At 41.3% G+C, this 19284-nt stretch overlaps 1 protein-coding gene and 1 non-coding gene across 2 annotated transcripts in view; one reads left to right on the forward strand and one right to left on the reverse strand.

Annotated features, from left to right (window-relative positions):
- The window catches only part of RAB27B (RAB27B, member RAS oncogene family), a 160997-nt gene that overhangs the window by 55040 nt on the left and 86673 nt on the right, over window positions 1-19284 (forward strand). The window lies entirely within an intron of this gene.
- TRNAA-CGC lies at window positions 2847-2919 on the reverse strand. The gene has a single exon. It is a non-coding gene; the product is annotated as a tRNA-Ala (tRNA).

The following is a 19284-nucleotide window of genomic DNA, read 5'->3' on the forward strand; positions in this document are numbered from 1 at the left end:
GAAAGTGTTCATATAAGAGACAAAAAAGAAGCCACAGAAACAGAGAAGAAGGAAGTGTGAAGATGGAGGTAGACATTGGAGCAAAGCATCTATAAGCCAGTGCATCTGCAAGGGCTGCCAAGGATTGCCAACAACCACCAGAGGCTAAGAGAGAGGCAGTGGGATGGTCTCTTGCTCAGAGTCTCCAGAAGGAGCCAATCCTGCCCACACCTGGATTTTAGACTTCTGATGAAGTTCTGTTGTTTAAGCCACACAGTTAGCGAAAATTAGTTGTGGCTGCCCAGGGAAACTATTACATTCCCTTACAGTCTAACCTTACTTCCTTCTCCTCTCCACTTACTCTGCTTCAGTCACAGTAGCCTCTTTGCTGCTCCTTAAACAACCAAAGCATACTCCCTCCTGAGACTTCCCACTGGGGCATAGTCTTCTGTCAGAGATGTGCATGGCTCGTCCAGTCATCTCCTTGGATGCTCTACTCACAGGTTACTTCCTTCCCAAGGTCTTCCCTGATCATCTTATTTAAAATTGCCTGTCTCCCTCCTCCCCTTGCCCACTCCGTGTTCTTCTTCCCTGCTTTATGAGTCTTTCTAGTATATGTCACTCTTTGACAAGTATTTTATTCCCATATTATATGGCTCCTTCCTCTAGTCTGTAGGCTATGTGGGTGGGGATCTGAACTGTTTCTGCACACACGCGTGCCCACACCGTATGCCCTGCAACATGTGTCACAGCATACCCAGGCAGGGAGGAATAAATACTTACGCTAAAGAAAGTTACTTTCCTTCACATTTTTTTCCTACTTAATTAACTCATCCATCCATCAAATATTTATGGAGTCTCTAAGCTCAGTGCTTTGATGAATATTTTGATCCATAAAACTTGGTCCTTGCCCTCAGGGAACGTAAAACTTAAAAGGGTAAATAATACATACAAAAATGTAAGTGAGGGTAATGGGAAGTCTCTGAAGTGAAAGTACCATGGTTCATATACTGTGTGTGATGTTATTTAGGCATTTAGAATATTTCAGTGACTTGATAGTCTTATGGATGATGCTTTTTGAACAGTCACAATACAGATCAGTGAGTGACACAAAACACAAAAGTGCCCGTCCAAAGAGGCCAGGAAGGGAGAGGTCATTTCAGGCAAAGGCATTCAGGAAAGGCATCCTGGGGAGACGGAATCTGAGCCAAGCTATGAAGGTATGCGGGATTTTGGTTGGTGGAGATGATCAGAATGTAAGGCAAGGACAGCAAATGATACTATACCATGCTGCATATTAATGTGCTGATTTGGCAAATGTGCAGTTCCCTCCAGCTTCAGTGGGAAAGAAGCCTGGAAAAGTAGGCGGTGGACTGAAATATCCTCTGTGCTATTTGATTTCTCTAATTCTGTTTGATGGAGAGAGAAATGGGTACGAGGAGTCTCCGTTATTCAAGTATATTTGAAAACCTTTGACTCAGGCTTTTCCCCTTAAATCCTTATGCATCATTTGCTTCCTTTCCCTTGGCCCCACATATTAAGTACTAAACCTCCATACTCAGTCCAGGACTGCCGCACGAGTCTGGTCCTAGTAGAAACTGGCAAACTGGATGAATGAGAAAGATTGATTGAGACTGTTTTTCACTCTTGGTTTGCCTGAAAGGAAATAGTGTTGACAAGGGATAAAGCTCCCAAGTCCTCACCCCCTGGTTGTGGCGTTGGTCACCTCTAATGAAGCCATCCCTCTTCCGCAGCCTTAACTTCCGAAACGTTGCACCTTCTCATTCGCGCATTCTTCTTGGTCCCTCAGCCATGCCCTGATTTGCATGTAGTGGGCACTCACGAGACAGTAGTTATTTGGTTTATATTTAACTCGCCTTGTTTATTGATTCCTCTTAGCTTTCCCTCGGTGTAAGCCCTTCACCCTGTGCGTATTGTCTTCCCGTTCCCCTGATGGAGGACACAGACCGGTCACATACCAGGCACCTCATTAAAGCTCATCAAACTGAACTCAGTCCTCAGGGAACCAGTACTGCTTTCACTATTCCATCATGTGTGTTTGGGGAGATTTCAAACCTCTATCTCTGACCAGACAGTGTCTCTCAATCCTAAATCTCCTGATACGGAATGCTGTAAAAGATGTTGGATATAAAATCGGGAGACAGGGGTTAACGTTTTGGCTACGCTCCCTGCTGAGTATGTGTGTTTAGAGCAAAACCTGGTATTTCTGCCACACACTTTTCTCACCTGAAAAGAAGAGGTGATAGTAATCATATCCATACCTCACTTGGAAAATGAGCCGAGAGGGCTGGGTGTGTTTTGGAGTAGTTGTGCTTTCCAAGGTCACCATTGAGGTGACTGACTATCTCCCCTTGGGTATTTGCCATCATACCTCAACATTCAATCCCTCTTCAAAGTCTGTTCTTCTTTGGAGTTTTCCTTTGTCTGTTAATGACACTCCCTTAAATTTAAAGTTGGCTGCTTTTTTTTTTTTAAACCATCCCTTTTCTTTTCTTTTTATTTAGTTGCTCTTTGGGCTTATTGATTCTTTCTTCAAAATGCATTTCAGATATGTCCACTCCAGGCTAGACATTTGTCCTTAACGTCTACCTTTGTCTTCTAATGGATGTCTACAATTTGTGACATGCCACTACCCCAGAGCACTTCAAACATCACCAACCAGATTTGTTTTCAGAAAAGACTGTTGGGTCATCTTACTTTCCAAGCAGAAACCCCCCAGCTGTTCTCCATTGTACTTTTTATCCATTCATATCTTCTTTTCACTAACTGAAGTCTTTTATTAATTATTTATTTTTTAATTTTGGGGGGAGGTAATTAGGTTCTTATTTATTTACTTATTATTTTAATGGAGATACAGGGGATTGAACCCAAGACCTCATGCATGCGAAGCAAGCACTCTACCAACTGAGCTATACCCTCCCCGCTAACTAACATCTTTTAAACGCCCCTTTCATACCCAGGCTACGTGCAAGATGCTAAGGGTGAATAAGAAAAGACCTGCAACTTCAGGAAGACTCTTGAATTTTCATCAGAATAAAGATTTTAAAATTCAGCACCTATCCTGCCCCTTTAATCTTAATTTCCTTTCCCCGCCAGCACAATGCCCACCCCAGCCCCACTCCAAGCAACCTAGATTCTTCACTTTTCCATGACTAAAACATTACATTCAATTTGATTTCAAGATACTGTTTATGCTGCTTCTCAGCCCAGAATGTCCTTGATTTGTTAAGCAAACATGTATTGATCAAGGCACTTTTTTGTGTGTGTGTGTGCAAGACAAAATCCTTCCTGCATATACTTCAGGGTCTAATTTAAATGTGCTTTGTCCCAGTTGAACTCAAGTTGAAAATCCTAATGGCTTCATCTGTGCCTGATGGGGATGCTGGACGCTGAATTATTCACTGCCTTATGATTTTGCTTACTTGTGTGTGTGTGTCTTGACTGTACATCATGAAATTATAAACTCAAAAGTTCTAGTCTTATTAACTTCCTACATCTCTTTCTCCCTCTCATCTCCCTACACCTACCACCTCTGTATAATGAGCTGCCTACAGGAAACACTTTGCAGATATTTTTCGATAAGATGAAGAATTGAAGGATGAGATGCTGGCCCACATTCCATTGCTCACTGTGATAAGGCAACTTACTAAGGTTTGTTCTATAAAAGATTAGTTCTGTTAAAAAATGATGTTTAAGCGCACACACACACACACACGAGCTTCCATATTCAAATATCTTTGAGAAATAATGGGTTCAATGAAATTAGGCTAGTTTATTTACAGCAAGGCTTCTCAAATCCTTTAATATGCTAGAAGACATTAAGTTCTTCTAGCAGGAACTATAATTTGTTTAAATACAAAACAAATGTTTTTGTTGTGGCACATTTTTATTATTAGTGCTCAATAGTCACACCTCTGGAATTGCCAATTTTAGACTCAGTAAACCTACAAATTTCTGGAGTTCAGTTGTAGACTTGTAATAGCTGCATGAAGGAACACATGGCTTTATTCCATTTCATTACTTTATCATCTTCATGGTTAAACCCTTCAGAAATTAGCAAAAGCAGCAAATAATAATAAAAAACAAATACAAAGCGAAGCAACATTGGAACATTACAAATGGGGATATTATTGGAGAGTGAAAGGGCAATGATGGCCCTGTAAATTTACCACATGCAGGTCGTTTAGCTGATTGAGTGAATACCGTCAGGTATGGACAGAGAGCACCAGATTTAGATTCAGGAGAACTGGGTTCCATTCTTGGCTTTACCCACAACTGCCCTACGATTTGAGCAGGTAATTTAATGTGTCTAGTTTTTTTTTTTTCTGTTTATAAAATGAAGGGATTAGATTGAATTAGTGCTAAAATATATCTCTGGTCTAAGGGTTTATGTTTTTGTAGTGAAGTTTTTTACATTTTAGTTGTGTCTTACCTCTGCGTACAAATCCTTGAAATGTTTGTCAAGACATTGACACAGGACGTGGAATGCTAGAAAGCTCTAATGAGGGATGTGCAGGTGACTGGCTTATTTACGTTTAATATCCCCTCTGGTAGATCGCTGGTTCCCCAGAGATGATAAACTCAGCTTGTTAGTTTTGAAATGTCATTTCAGTTACTCGTTCTAAAGTAAAGAAGCAATGCCTGCTGAGGGAATTTTTAATGTGAATCACAGAGCTAAATCATCACGAATGCATCGTAATGTGACTTCCTTAATGGCTTCTTTAGAAGGTTGCTACTGGTTCATTTTTGGCTCTTCTTTTAATTGTGCCAAATGCCAAGAATGTAGGCATTTGGCCACAGCTGACAAGGAACTTTTGAAGACCATCCAATTTGCGTAGTTTGTGAATGAATACAAATTTGGACTCTAGACTCAAACAGAGAAGGTGGGAAAACTTCAGTCTAGCACAAAGATTTTTCCCATCCTGGAGGCCAAAGATTCTTTCTTCTTTTATCCTGCACTTTTAACATATTGCTTAAAGGAAATGAAACACTAAACCACTTTCTCCGTTTCCTCTCTGCGATGTTTGCTCTAATACTCCCCAAGCAGGTTCTCGCGTGGGTAAATAATCTGGAAGGGCAAATGGCTGCACACACAACCGAGGCTTACCCAGTGGCTCACGCTGATGTGCAGTAAGCAGTGTTGACTTTTCAGAAGTCGCCCCGCTGTTCTAACTGCATGATTAGAGGTCACGTGATAGTTCTCTGGGAAGATAATGGCTGTGAGGACGTTTGGTTACAGCAGCTATTTGACTCCCTGTATTTTGGAGAGAACCACCAGTGTGGGTGACTGATTAATGGTCTTTAAAACAAGATACAACTAAAAATAGCATAGGTAGGAACTGTTTGTATCAAGGTGTTCACAAACACAATTAGGCAATCATTGTACTTTTGTGTTTTAGATAATGACCCTGAATTCTATGAACCCAGTGAGTGTTGTTTATCTTCCATTTTTATCTTATTTAATGTACACTCATTTCATTCCATTTGGTCAGTCCTCAACCAGCTGAAGTCAGACGTGAGTTCTTTCGCCTGCTTCCTACAGTTCACCAGAGAGCACACAAAATAACCGCAAGCGCCACCCTCTGCAGGCAGAATGTTGCTTTTACTGTTTGATTGAGCTTTACCTATTGTGTGGAACGCAGCAAGCTCAGCCTTATCTCCAGTGAGGTAATCAGATTGTAAGGAAATGTTTAACCCCGTAACAGTAACCTAGAGTCATTTCAGGGAGTTCCTGTTTTGAGGGAGCCAGTGGGAAGAGTAAATGATGATCAGGGGTATAATGATAAATAACAGACAGTCCTTCCTTCCAAGAATTCCAGGCCAGTAGAGACACGGAGAAGGAACACAGGCGAGTAACAATCCCAGTGTTGCCCAGTAGGAGCCAGAGCAGAGCAAAGACAAGGCAGGTGCATAGGGACTGGACTGACACCCTGGACGAGGTGAAACTTGCACTCACATTGAGGGATGAGTAGAAATTCATCAGTAGTTAAAGAGGAACTCTTTATAGCAGCAAGTCCAAAGAAAAGACAGGGTGAGAGAACGGCGTATGTTACAGGAATTTCCCTGAGGCCAAAGCGTGAGGGTGTCTGTGGAAACGCAGAGCTATGAGGCTGGAGTAAAAGGTGAGGATCATGTAGGGAAGAGCCTTGAGTGACAAACAGTTTTTAAACTGAAATAAATTATTGCCTGAAGCCAATAAAGAACCACTGAGAACTTTTAAATTCTCTTTCCTACACTCAGAGTCTACACTAATGTCATACATGCTAAAAGTGAACACATGCAGGCCTCCTGTGTGTGGTTTCACCTTTTACTCTCGTCTCCTGGTTTCTCATCACCAGACTACCCGTTCAGGGTCGTCAGCGTTTAACGGTCTAGTCTAGCCTTCACACTTTCCTCAACAGTTCATGTAATTGCGTACAGTTAGATAGCAACACACAGACACACATAGATGGCGTCGTCATTGTTTAAAAAGAAGGCACTCATGTTTCTGCATCTTGCTTTTCTCACTTAATGTCTCTTGGAAATTCCTCCAAATCAACTTACATTTTTAAGGCTTCATAAAATGTGAATGTGTCATATTTTCCATTTTTATTTAATAATTCACCTATTCATCTATTTATATGTTTTTTTCTTTGCCTCCAGTTTATATATATATGCATATATATATATATATACACACGCATACATGTAAATACATATTTTTAAAAACTTGTGTTTATATTTCTAGGGTAAAGACTTAATTTTCATAAATTGCTGGATTATTTTCTCAGGAGGCTGTAACAATACACATTTCTGCCAGCAACATATGCGAACACCTTTTATTCCACAACTTTTCCAGTACTGAGTGGTATACTGTTCTTTTCTGTTTCGGACAGTCCATTGGGCGTCAGATGCCATCTCATGATGACACTAGAGCATCTTTTCTCGTATTTCTTCACAATTTGAATTTGAGCTTTTGGGGATAGCTTTTTTCCTATTCTTCGCCCATTAAAATTTTTTTTTTCATATTAATTTTTTGAGGACTCTTTCTCTATCCTCTGCAATAGTAATATTTACTCCAAATCTATTGTTCATCTAGTGAGTTTTAATAATAGTATATTTTGCCATACAAAAAATTTACCTTCTATATGGTATCTTTTTGTTTGTAACATTGGGGTTTCTGGTTGTGGTTAAGAGGGTCTTCCTCCCTCCTATGTTGTACATGTATTTACTGAGATATTCTTTCATAATTTTATGGTTTTATTTATTATAATTAAGTTTTTAATTCATGTGGCATCTATTTTTGTATATACTGTATGTCAGGGGTCCAGTTTCTATTCCTTATAGTTAAATAACCCATTGGGCCACACTATTTATTAAGTAAACTACCCCCCCCATTGTGTTAAAATACAACCTTTATCATATACTAAATTCTTCTATATTCTGGGATCTGTTTCTGGAATCTCGGTTCTGTTTCATTGGTTGATTTCTCTGTTCCTATGCAGTACCATGTGTTTTAATAGCAGCCTTATGGTACTTTCTGCTATCTGTAGAAAGGGCAAGACTTATCCCTTCTTTAATTTTCTTTTTCAAAATTTTCTCGAGCACTTATCATTCCGTATAAATGTTAGCATCATTTGATCCTATTCAGAAAATCTTACTGGGTTTCTAATTAAAATTAAATTAAATTTATATATTAATTTTGGGAGCAAAGACACTAATTTTCCTCATTTAGGTTCTGTCTCTTGTTAAACTGAGGAATCTTCAGTAGTGTCTAGACATCATCAGATACGTGTTTTAAAGGATCGGCGCAGAATCAGAATGGAGGGTGGATGAGCACAGTGAGACTGGATGCAGAAGAGCATCCAGAGGAGTCCAGGCTAAGGCGGTGACAGTCCAGGGGGGCCAACAGGGGACTGAAAAGAGAGTTGATTTGTAGATATAGATCAACATTAATTTTAAATGGAACCAATTTAGAAATGAAAGGGAACATCGGAGTACTTAATGACGTAGAATCTTGGCTGGCTCAGGACTGTATTCATGTGTGTGCCACTCATAAAGAGAAGTCAGAGTGAGGTAAACATTTCCAAGAGTAGAGAGACTCTGAGCTTGATATTGGCCATATTTCATTTTTAAAGTGCCCAATAGTACCTGTGAATTTGGAGTTGAAGTGAGAGATCTGGGTTAGAAGTAGAAAGGGAGTATCACAGGGTGAAGGTCACAGCTGAGGAGTGTGTGCGCGCGTGTGTGTGTGTGTGTAGAGGGTGAGATTGCCCGAGAGGACCGTGCAAAATAAGATAGTACGTTGAAGGAACTCTCCCACTCTCTCTGTAAAACATCACATTTGATTCATGTTTGGCAAACTGACAAAGGATGTTTCTACTTGTAAAGAAGCCAGGCTGAGGAAAAATCTTCACTCAGGTTTCCCCAAAATAGTTAGAAGGATGGACAAAAACCTAGGCAACTTTGGACACTGTGATCTGAAGACTGCTGTCAAGAATAAATATTTGTTGTATTTGTGGTGTTGGGAAAGTCTAGTCACTAATTTGGTCAATAAAGAGAAAAAATATATCATCCATAAAGGCTCACTTAGTTTCTTTAACACACGTGCAAACCCACACAAATGCACTGGATTACTTAAAATCTCCTCTTCAATTTCTTTGTGTTGCTTTTGCTTTTTGATGAGCTGTCCATGTTTATTTCTAATGATGAATTTCTTTAGAGAATGTGTCTCTTCACTTCCAGTGATAATATTATCAGTATAGTCACATAGAGGTCCTGGATGGGGACTACTTTGTTAAATGACATTTGGCAGCTGGCTGATGAGGTCTAGCCAATTGCCATGCCAGATACTTAGTAACAGAATGTATTACGGGTTGGATGCCAATGGTTCTTGGACCATTTCCTATCTGTGCTTACGTGCTCTGGACCCAGGGGGTGAGTAACAAAGTGGCACGCTTTGTTCATCTGTGAATAACAGCGCGTGCAAATGAAGCCTGGGAATTACAGCTCTCCTTCCTTTGCTGGAGGAAGGAGAATGTTTTGGTGGCTCATCCTTAATTCTGCACTGGCCTCTAGGCTTCTCCTTATTTCCCTGCAGCAGTTTGATTCAAAATGTGTGAGATCTTTCATTTTAAAAGTTGTATGCACCCAAACTTCAAGTTGGCATCAAGTATGAGAATAAGAGATGTTCTGTGTTGAACTAGTTACACTGAATTAGGACAGTTAAAATCCTTACCCTAAACCTAGTTCTCTTTTATTAATTACTGTAAAGTAATACTTGATGTATTTTATACTCAATTAGTTCCATGTTCAGTAAGCCATGCTTCGTATTCATCCACTTACTTGACAAGGTGTATTGGGGATGTATAATACTGCTTATTATACTTAGACTGTGTATAGGCACCAAGCTGGATGTTGTCCCATCCTCACATGCTTTACTACATTCGATTCTTGCTGCTTTCTTTTGTTCACTCATTTCTTTGTACAGTCTTCTTTTGTTGTCAGGAAGAATTTAACCAGTTTTTTTCATAATTTAATTCCATATTCTTTTCATGTATTTTGTGCTTGATTTTTTATATGCCATTTCCAATCCAGTATATTTGCAGAATTTAAAAAAAGGCAGGTGGACCAGTTGTCATGCCTGTATTTCCTTCTTTCTTCACCAGTCATTTCTGGTTCACTTGGCAAAGATCATCTCACATTTTGTCTTGAATTTCATTGAGCAGTTATTGGCTTTGAAATACAATTTTCTAAAACACAAAAGAAAATGAATGTTTTTCTTCATTCAGACAGTTAAAGGGGTAAATATTTTCCTGTTCCTAAGGCCAGGATTCAGCGTAGTAATATTCATCTTCTTTAAGGCTGCTCCTGGGTGGACCTCCTACGCAGAAACTCCTCATCCATGCAGGCTACCTTAGGGACGTGCCTGAAGGAGCAGAGGAGGTGACTGCATGGAGGGTGGATACGACTTGGGCCTGATTCTACCCAAGAATGTGGAGGCTTCACAGTGGAAAAGGAAGGGGGTATCGCCATGGCGGTGAGCCCCAGTGCCGTTCTGTACAAGTAGGGGCTCAGTGTGGAGGCGTCTGCTCTGTTGCTGTGGCTATTGTTTAATTATTCCTTTCCAGCAGGCTACTCTGGTCCAATTGACCTTCTCTTCTAAGCACTTAGCTCTGTCAGGCACTGTCTCAGGTGTTGCACATACACATGAGTAAGGACGATTTCTTACATGAGAATGCACACTCTGGCAGAAGATGATAAAGATACATAAAGTAGCAGGATATATGCTACTTCCTAAGGCCAGGAAGTGTCAATTAATTTAACTTTTGAGTAGTAGGAAATAGACCTGTTTTTTTCCCTCACATATTATTGCCTTCTAATGGTAAAGAGATGTCTTTCAAGAAGCTGTGTGTGAAGAACACGCATGGTATCTCTGCTTTACTCTCAGCCAACGCTCTGCTCCCCACTGCCCCCCCAAAAGTGAGTGCTATCAGAAGGAAATCGTAGGTTATCATTCAGAGATAATTATAATCCTGAAAGGCTAATTCTCATGCTGGGAAATTTCCCTAAAGAAGTTGCTAAGTTAATAGAGAACTTCTGCTGAGCATCTATAACCTGTGACTCGCTCAGAGCTAAGCACTTTTTATGTATTATCTCATTAATCCTCCCAACAACTCCGCAAGGGAGGTACCATTATTATTTCCTTTAACGGATGAGAAAGCACCGAGACCCAGTGAGGTGAACTGGGTCGGCTGACTAAGGCTAGGTGGATTTTGAGGCATGGAACCAAAACTGAATACAGGACGTTTGACAGACTTCTGAGATCTGACAGAACTGCACTAGTCCCATGGGCTCACCCTTGGTAATAACGTGAGCTACCGATCCCCAACTCCTTGCTTATTCCAGAGAGCCTGCAAAGCTTCGCATCACTCCGTTGCACTCATTTCTCGTTACAACTTGGAGAAGTTGAGACTGTTCATTTCTATTCTCATTTCCATTTTACAGTGAAGAAACACTGTTTCATAAGTGCTCAAGATCCTAAAATAGCGTGTTCTTCGTGCCATTCTTTACCCTCATGTCCTGCTTTTTTTCCCCCTAGAACTTACTTCCATCTGACAGGTTTGTATTCATTTGTAAATCCCATCATCAAAGGCTTCTTGTGTCTTGTTCATTGCTGCATCCCCAGAGCCTAGCTCTGTGTCTTAGAAACGCTATATGCACAGCAAACGTCTGCTCAGAGGTTGGATGGATAAACACAGAAGGGGCCTGTGTGCTTCTGGGGGCTGCCAGTCATGGCTCTTGCATCCTGGGAGGAACCTGGCCTCTGTCCTTTGCTTTCTCAGAGGGTCTGGCCCTAGAGTGGGCAGAAAAGCTTCTCACCCAGGCTTGGCTTGGAAATGCATCTGCTATTTTCCTTTTGCACGGCCCCCACCTTGAGGAGGCCATGATCAGATTGTCAGCATGAAGCGTCTCAAAAATTGTGTATAGCCCAGAAGCAATGTCTGGCACATCCCCCAGCTCCCATTAGCTAAATGATGGAACGTAGCAGTTGCACTTCAGACCTTTTTCTTGAGGCTGGAATTGACGCCAATTTGACAATATTTCATCCATTACACTTCCAGAGAACAGGCTGAGTTTCTTGGCCTAATTTTTATCCCATTGGCATGATACTGCCAAGGAAAAAATTCTAAGGATTTGTCCCCCCAGACCTGCCGCCTCAGGCAATAATGTGGTCCTTTCAGCATCCAGAAACTCTTCCCATCTTTTTCAGCTGCCAAGCTCTGTCTCCTAGCCTTCAGGATGGCACTACTGTATGTGGACCACGTAGAGTCTGACCCCAGAATAACTGTTATGGTGAGTTGAATCTAACTTGCAGTGTCCCCTGAAGTCTAGCCCTTGTCTGTTCATCTTCCTCTCTCACCACCCTCTGGAAGAACTACTTGTAACGGCCCCCATGTCATCCAGGCTGCCTTCACTCACAGCTTTTGCTCAGCTGTCTCCTCTTCCTGAATGCCTGAGTATCACCCCTGCTCCTTGTGATCTAGCCAATTTCTAGTCTTCCCCAGCTTTCTCCCTGATGTCTCCACCACCCATAACTGTATGATCAGCCTTGGTGCCGTCATTCACATTCATGTACCTGTTGAGTGTCTGGCCTTTCAGTGGGCCAGATTCTGAGAGGCATAGTGATGCTGTGAAGCAGCCGTAGGAAGATGCTGACACCCTTTGGCATTTCTGCAAATGATTTCTCATGGGAAAGATACAGAGTTACTACACTGTGATCATAACTTTTAAGCATGTTACTCCAAGATTGATGTGCTGCTTAATCAGAAAACAGGTCATATTGTGGCATAAGGAGCAGAACATGGAGTATTTGCACATCCCTTGGTATAAATCTCATTTATTTACAAACTGAGTTTGCTTGACTGCAATGTTTTTAGAAAATGGAGAGAAACTGGCCATTCAGTGTTTCCGGTGTGGAAAGAAAGTTGCCCGACGTCTCAGCTACGAGCTAGAGCATCACCCCTCCTAGGGATGGTTCCTGCTCAGACAGGCAAGGCCTGGCTGCAGGCAGAGCCCCGTGCTCACTACTCTTCCCACGCGTCTGTATCCCGCCCCAAAACCAGGTGAACTGAGCCCTCTCTGAGGCCTTAGTCATTCCTGAAATCAGGCCCCTTCCCTTTAGAGAGCAGGAGCAGCCAGCTGTGTGTGGGTAATGTGGGGCCCTGCTCTTTGCAGGCAGCAGGGGCCAGTAAAGCTGAAGTGTCTGGTCTCTGTCCCTTGGTTTCCTGAAACCTCCACCTCTTGTGGTTAAATGACTCACAGCAAAGACAGGCCGGAAGAGAGGTGCCGTGACTGCCTTTGAGCAAAACAGATGACTTGCTTATCTGCCTGGAGGATGGATCGGAGAGGGTGGGGCCATGTGGCCGTCTTCACTGTTGTCCTGCAATTGTCAATTTATGCACCTGTCTCTTGGACTGTGAAAATCTCTGGTGTCCTTTTATCTTTGTGTCCACAGAGCCTAGAATAATTCTGGCTCCCCATCAGTCACACAAGGAGTATTTGGTGAATAACTAAATCTGATCACAATAATGTAGATCGTATATAAAAATAGGGTGCTTAGAAGTACTCTTTATTCATATATGTTTTGGGAGAAGTGAGAGAAATTCTTAAATATACAGTAACTTTTATAAGGTGGAATAATTGTTTCAGCGTTGAAGGCTATGAGCTCTGACCTATTAAAGTAGTCAAAAACGATCAGTGGTGAGCGGTGAGAAAGGAGAGGAGAGAAATCATTCAAAACACAGAACTGCAGACCTCATGGATCAGTTGGTGATGGGGATGTGGGCAGGTGGTGATGGGAAAACGTTACTAGAAATGCCTGGATGTGAAAACATTGTTGCAGAGTGAGAGACGAGGGCAGTGTTTCTGCAGCCCAGCATGCCTGCCGAGTCTGTGCTCCAACTGCGCTTCTGTTCGCTGGAAAGTTCTCCACTAAAAACTGGAAGGATTTTGGAGAAATTTAGTAAGGAGCATGGACATAACTTACCTTTTGTTTAAACAATTAGCATGTGTACCCAAGAAGCCTGTTGTCTGTGTTTAGGGCAACTGTCTTTAACGTTATGTTTTAACTTTAGTCTGTTCGCTATTTGTCTTGATTTTCCCTTTTACCTCCTTAAAGATAGATTTAAATTGCAAACTGTATTTCCTTATTTCCTTCATGATGTAATCAAAACAAGTTTCCTCACAAATTTAGTTAAGGTTTGACTATTTGGTTTTTAAGTACTTCTTTGTGTATGAGTGGCGCTCTCTCTCTTTCTCTCTCTCTCTCCCTCTCTCTCCTTTTCCATCTTCTGCTCTCAGTCTAGCTCGTACTTTCAGCTTACTGATTCTGGTAAAAATATAAAATGGTAAGACAAGGAAAACTTGCTACAGAAGTCAGAGTACAAGAAGCCAATTTGCTATAACAATTTATGACTTTTCAGAATGATAAATGTATGTGTAGTTTTTCTCTCAAAAATTTTCTGCCTCATGTTGGAAGGCCTGGTAGGTTACCTATGGCCAATAAGCCATATGCTGTTTCTCCTAATGCCGTAATTGCGATTCCTTTCTCCAGTTGCTTCCAGAATTTGCATTTGAGCAACCTGCCATCAGTGCCAACTGAACACACTTGAAGCCATACTCATCACTTTTTTCCTACAAAACGGCTGCTCAGTATGACCAAAATCCTCCCCTGTTTCCCTGTTTCCTGCAGCATCAGAATTTAACTCCTTCACTCAGAGAGCACAGCACGGATGAAGGCAAATGGTCTTTGAGTCACACAGCTCTGGATACAAACCTACCTGTGACATGGGGACAAAATAATTAACCTCTCTGAACCTATAAAAGGAGATAAACCACCTGCACACATTATCAGTGTAGACCAACTAAGTGGCAGTAGGGCTTTTATTCCTTCACCCCGCCTGCTTTTATTAAGCACCTGCTTTGCAGTGTGCCTGGTTCTAGGAGTGAAAAATCTGTCCTCCTGGAGTGTACAGTACAGCTTCCAGGAAATGCTCAAGAAGTGGAAGCTATAGCAAGAATGATCATTATCTTACATTCCAGGCTGTTGCATTCTGGTTTAACCCAGCTTTCTGCCTTTATTTCTCCTCTCTCCATTCTCCTTCCAGTGAAGATGGTCTGTGTACAGGTCCCTGGATACAGCTTGTGTGTTCTTGCCTCTCTGCTTTGTTCACCTTGGCCTCTGCTAACCTGTAAGTTCTTTCTCAATTCCTTCCTGTACGTGTAAACCCTCTTCACCCTTCAAGGATTAGCTGGCTCCTCTGAAGTCGTTCTGGGTTGTTTTAGATAGCAGTTCTTCTGTCCTTTTCCAAAATTGTTCAGCATTGGTTCTCACCATTGAGTAAGATAAAAATCACCCGAAGATCTTAACTGACAGCGCAGTTCTCACACAGTCAGTTATACTCCGCCCTGCATAGTATTGAAATCAAAAGTGTAGGCTTTGGAAACATACAAAGTAACACCCATGATGAAACATTTTTTTCTATTTTCTCGTTGAAAATTTCAGGTCCTGAACCTTGAGGGGAGCTGGTCATAGCAACCAGGACCGCTCAGTGGGGCACAGTACAGACAGAATCCCAAGTTGGAGGCCTCTTGTTATGAGGATACAGTGAAAATCAAGTTCAGCACAGCCAGAGAGATGTACACACAGCCAAGTGCAAGGGTCCGGGAGTGGGAAGCCATTCCAGCTGCTGAAAAGACTAGATCGTGGCTCACAAGGTGTGGTTCTTAGGGCCAGCAGGCTCAGCATCGCTGGGAATTTGTTAGAAATGCAATAATTGAGTCCTGTCTCAGACCTGCGACATTAGTTTGCTAGGGCTGTCATAGGACATACCGCAGACTGGGTGGCTTGAATAACAGGGGTTTATTTGCTAACAGTGCGGGAAGTCCAGATCCGGGTGTCAGCAGGCTTGGTTTCTTCTGAGTTCTCTCTCCTTAGCTTGCAGATGGTCATCATCTCCCTGTGCTTCTTTTCTTTTCTCTTTTTGAAGTCTTCCAACAGTGCATTAGAAAGAATGTAGGCGGTTTTAAAATCTCCACTGTCATGAACATAAATTGAGATTTTTAACCCTGGTACAAGCTGAATCCAAAAAAAAAAAAAAAATCCAATAAGGTATTAACATTTTTGTGCTTATTTGCTATGCAGGGCAAATACAAATTTGGTCTAAACATACAGATTCTCAAGCAACAGCGTATGTCTTTTCCTTGCCCTCCATGCTAAGAGATGTAAGAAGATGCTTTTTTTAAACAACAATTTAGTGTGTTTTAAATACTCCAGGAAACTCTTCTTCCTACCCTTCTCCCTTCCTAGTTCTCTTCTTGTGTAAAACAACACTAAGATACAACTTTATGGCTATTCTGACATTTTCTTTTCATTGATTGTCATATAAATTCCAAGAAAACCTCTACAGTGATTTTCAAAATTGTTGTTAAAACACCAGTGAGTCTCTAAATTTGAGTGTAAAACAGATTGTTCATACGTGCTCCATTTTCAGTGTAGTAATGATGCTGGCTCTTCTGTAACTTCAGGAAACGGTCACTGACAGCTAAGGCAGCGTATTTTTAAAAACTGGAATTATGCCATGAAGTGCTTACCTCGGTTCCAATGATGAGATGAATATACTGTCTCAGAATCCTATATGAAAACCAGAACTAAAACCAGCTGACGCAGCGACAGGGTCATTAGGGGTTCCTTAGGAGAGCAGTAAGAGTCTTACGATAATATTTTTAAACTGCTTTTGGAAACACACCAAGCTGATGATTATCATTATCACCATTCCTTCAGAGTTTGAAGAAAGCGTTTTATCACCTCCCCTACTGTGATTTTGCAACTCATATCCATTTCTAAAAAGTATTTCGAATGTGGTAGCTGAATCAGTAAATATTTTGCTTTCAGCTTTAAAATGTTACTCCCGGAGCCTGTGGAGATACATTTTTATGTTTATGTATTTATGTATATACACGTGCACACAGTAACCCTTGTACCTGTAGATCTCTGGTTGTCACACCAGGTTCTAATGTTAAAGTTTTCTGGTTACGTACGGTTGTAACTACCTCTAGCTCACAGTAATCAAAAAGGCAATTTGCTGTGAAGATACAAGGGTGTCTAATGGAAAGTAAGGAAGGTGGACCACACACAGGTCCTGGAAGCTGCTTTCTCGCTCTCCTGTCTCCTTGCTGCCCTGTGAGTCTGCGCTTTCCTCTTCCATTTCCCTCTAAACCAGGTTCTCCCTCTTCAGTCTCCACTGCGGAAAGTGGATGCCCACAACAGGTTCCAAGCTTGCAGCCCCACTCCTCAAGAGAACAGCCAGACTCTGGGCTCTCAGAATTACGAATACCCCTGGGAAGCAGCCCCTTGCACCAGTGTGAGTCTTGTGCCTGACCCTGTACCAATCAGTTGTGACAAAGGCAGAGTCACGTTATCCAGACATGTTTGCTCGCATGAAAATATGAGAAAGAAAAGTGGAGGGTGGGGGGCAGTTCCCAGGAACAAAAGGACTGAGAGAGTTATCTGTAAGGAGTCAGCCATGGTTTACTCATTTGGTCACATTCCAGAAAATAATTGCTAAGCTGTGACTGAGGAGTTATGTGATTAACTGAGGCAACAAGGCAGAAGTTGGAGTGATGAGGATTAAGGGAGAGATGCCTCATCTGGTTTTGCGCTGCAGCCAAGAAATCAAATAATCCCCAGAGTTCAAATTTCTGTCATCATTGGCCTTTACGTTCTTTCCATCCCATTTTCAGTGCAGCAGCCAGAGTGATTGATTCTCTTAAAATGTATGTCAAATTATGCCACTCCTCCACTTAAAACCTTCTGATGGCTTCTCTCACTCAGGGTGAAACCCTCTTACCCGCAACCACCTTTCTAACCATACCCCTTAGTCCTACCCTCTTTGTTCATCCCGCCAGCCATTTCCAAATTTCAAATTTCCACCAAGGACTTTTCAGTCTATCAACAGACACATCCTTGCCTCAGGACTTTTGCACTTGCTTTTCCATTTGACTGGAATGTTCTTTACTCTCAACTTTCTCAGATCTCTTCTTAAAATGCCACTGTATCAGTGAGACCTTGCCTGACCACTCTTTCAAAAATTTGATTCCCCCACACTGACTATCTCCTCTCCTGTATTTCCCTTGGTAATACCATCTTAGGAAATGATTTGTATAGTCAATTTATTTATTTTGTTTATGGCTAACTTCTCCCATCAGAATATAAGCTTCATGAGGGTTTTGGGTTTTGTTTTCTTCCCTGCTGTCTGCTCAGTTGCAGGAACATGGGAAGTAATCAATAAATATTTGTTGTTCAAATGCGTTAATGCATATTTTGTAGACACTGCCTAATAATAAGGAAAATATGGAATGCGTGTTTTTGAACCACTGTGGGCCGGCTGCTATAGCACATGCTTCCAGTGCCTTATTTATGAGAAATCTAAGATCAAATCAACGAATAATAGATTTTTTTCCCATCTTACAGTTGTGACTATAGAGGCCCCCCCAAATGAAGTAGCTTGACTGAGTGAGGTATCAGAAATGGGGTGTAGACCTGTGCCAGTTTGATTGACATTTTCCAAAGACACATTCTCTTTCCATACTTTCTGTATCTAATCTGCCTCTTCCTTTTCCTCTTCGTCCACTTTCTCTTCTTCCTTTGTGTTTTCTACTCTTCTTCCTCCACTTTTCCATCATTTTTGTCTTCTGCAAAATAGTTCCTCCTCCCTCAGACAATGTGATTTTTGCTTCAACTTTATGAAAAAGCCAACATTCCTTTCCTTGAGTCTTTCCAGAATTACTTGAAGCAAGTCAAAGTTGGAAAAAAGTAACATGAAGAGCAACTGCTTTTGACATTTCCTGCCTCCCTGACCTGTTCTCACTCACCTCTCTGTGTGCGGATCTCCGTCTGGCTGGAGTGGGTGTTCACTGAGAGCACCTGATTCCCTGGTGGCACTCTAACTCATTACTCTGTTTCATGTACAAATCAGCAAGATGATACAGCTGTCTGAAGAATGTACCATCTGAAATACCATTGAAATGCCAGGTTAGATTAGATAATATCTTCTTATACTTGATTAAATAACATTCAGACACGCATCTAGACACATATCGCGTCTGTAACACTTGCGGTGGAAAGAGAATAGCCTTTAAGTTATTCAACAGACTGATGCCAGTTGAAATGTTAATATAATAAAAGTCTGAGAGAAAATCACCATGAAACCTAATTTTTCAACTAATTATTTTTTAACATTCCTGAAATATACTTATCTAGAAATGAAACATTTGAGGTTTGACAGCTACAACTGGAGTAAGTGTGTTCATAACTAAATTAAATTAAAGCACTTCAGCTATGATAAAGTGATCTTAAGATTTATTGCAAGGTGTTTGTATACTGAATAACAGTGTTTTAGCACATCTCTCAGCATCAGCGGAGATTAATAAAGTTCTGTTGTGCTCATGTGCATTGATTAACTAGAAATTGACTCAGGCTTATTTGCTTTGCTTAATTCACCATGCCCAAAGCAATTTTAATATTTCAGGATACAGTAAATATGCTGAACAGTGTAGCTCAAGAACTCAGTCCCAATATTGAAGACGGAATAGGAGCTATGCAAAATAAATATTTAATAGAAGAAGAGTGAGCAGAAGAGAATTAAAGCCTTTCTCTAGCCTGTCTCCTGTGTTAGTCCAGTTCAGAAAGATCTTCCCTTCAGTTTCACACCCTGAAAATGAGAACAAGGGTTGCCTTCTTTA

This window comes from Camelus ferus, chromosome 30, assembly GCF_009834535.1.
Source record: "Camelus ferus isolate YT-003-E chromosome 30, BCGSAC_Cfer_1.0, whole genome shotgun sequence".
Classification (NCBI taxonomy): Eukaryota; Metazoa; Chordata; class Mammalia; order Artiodactyla; family Camelidae; genus Camelus; species Camelus ferus.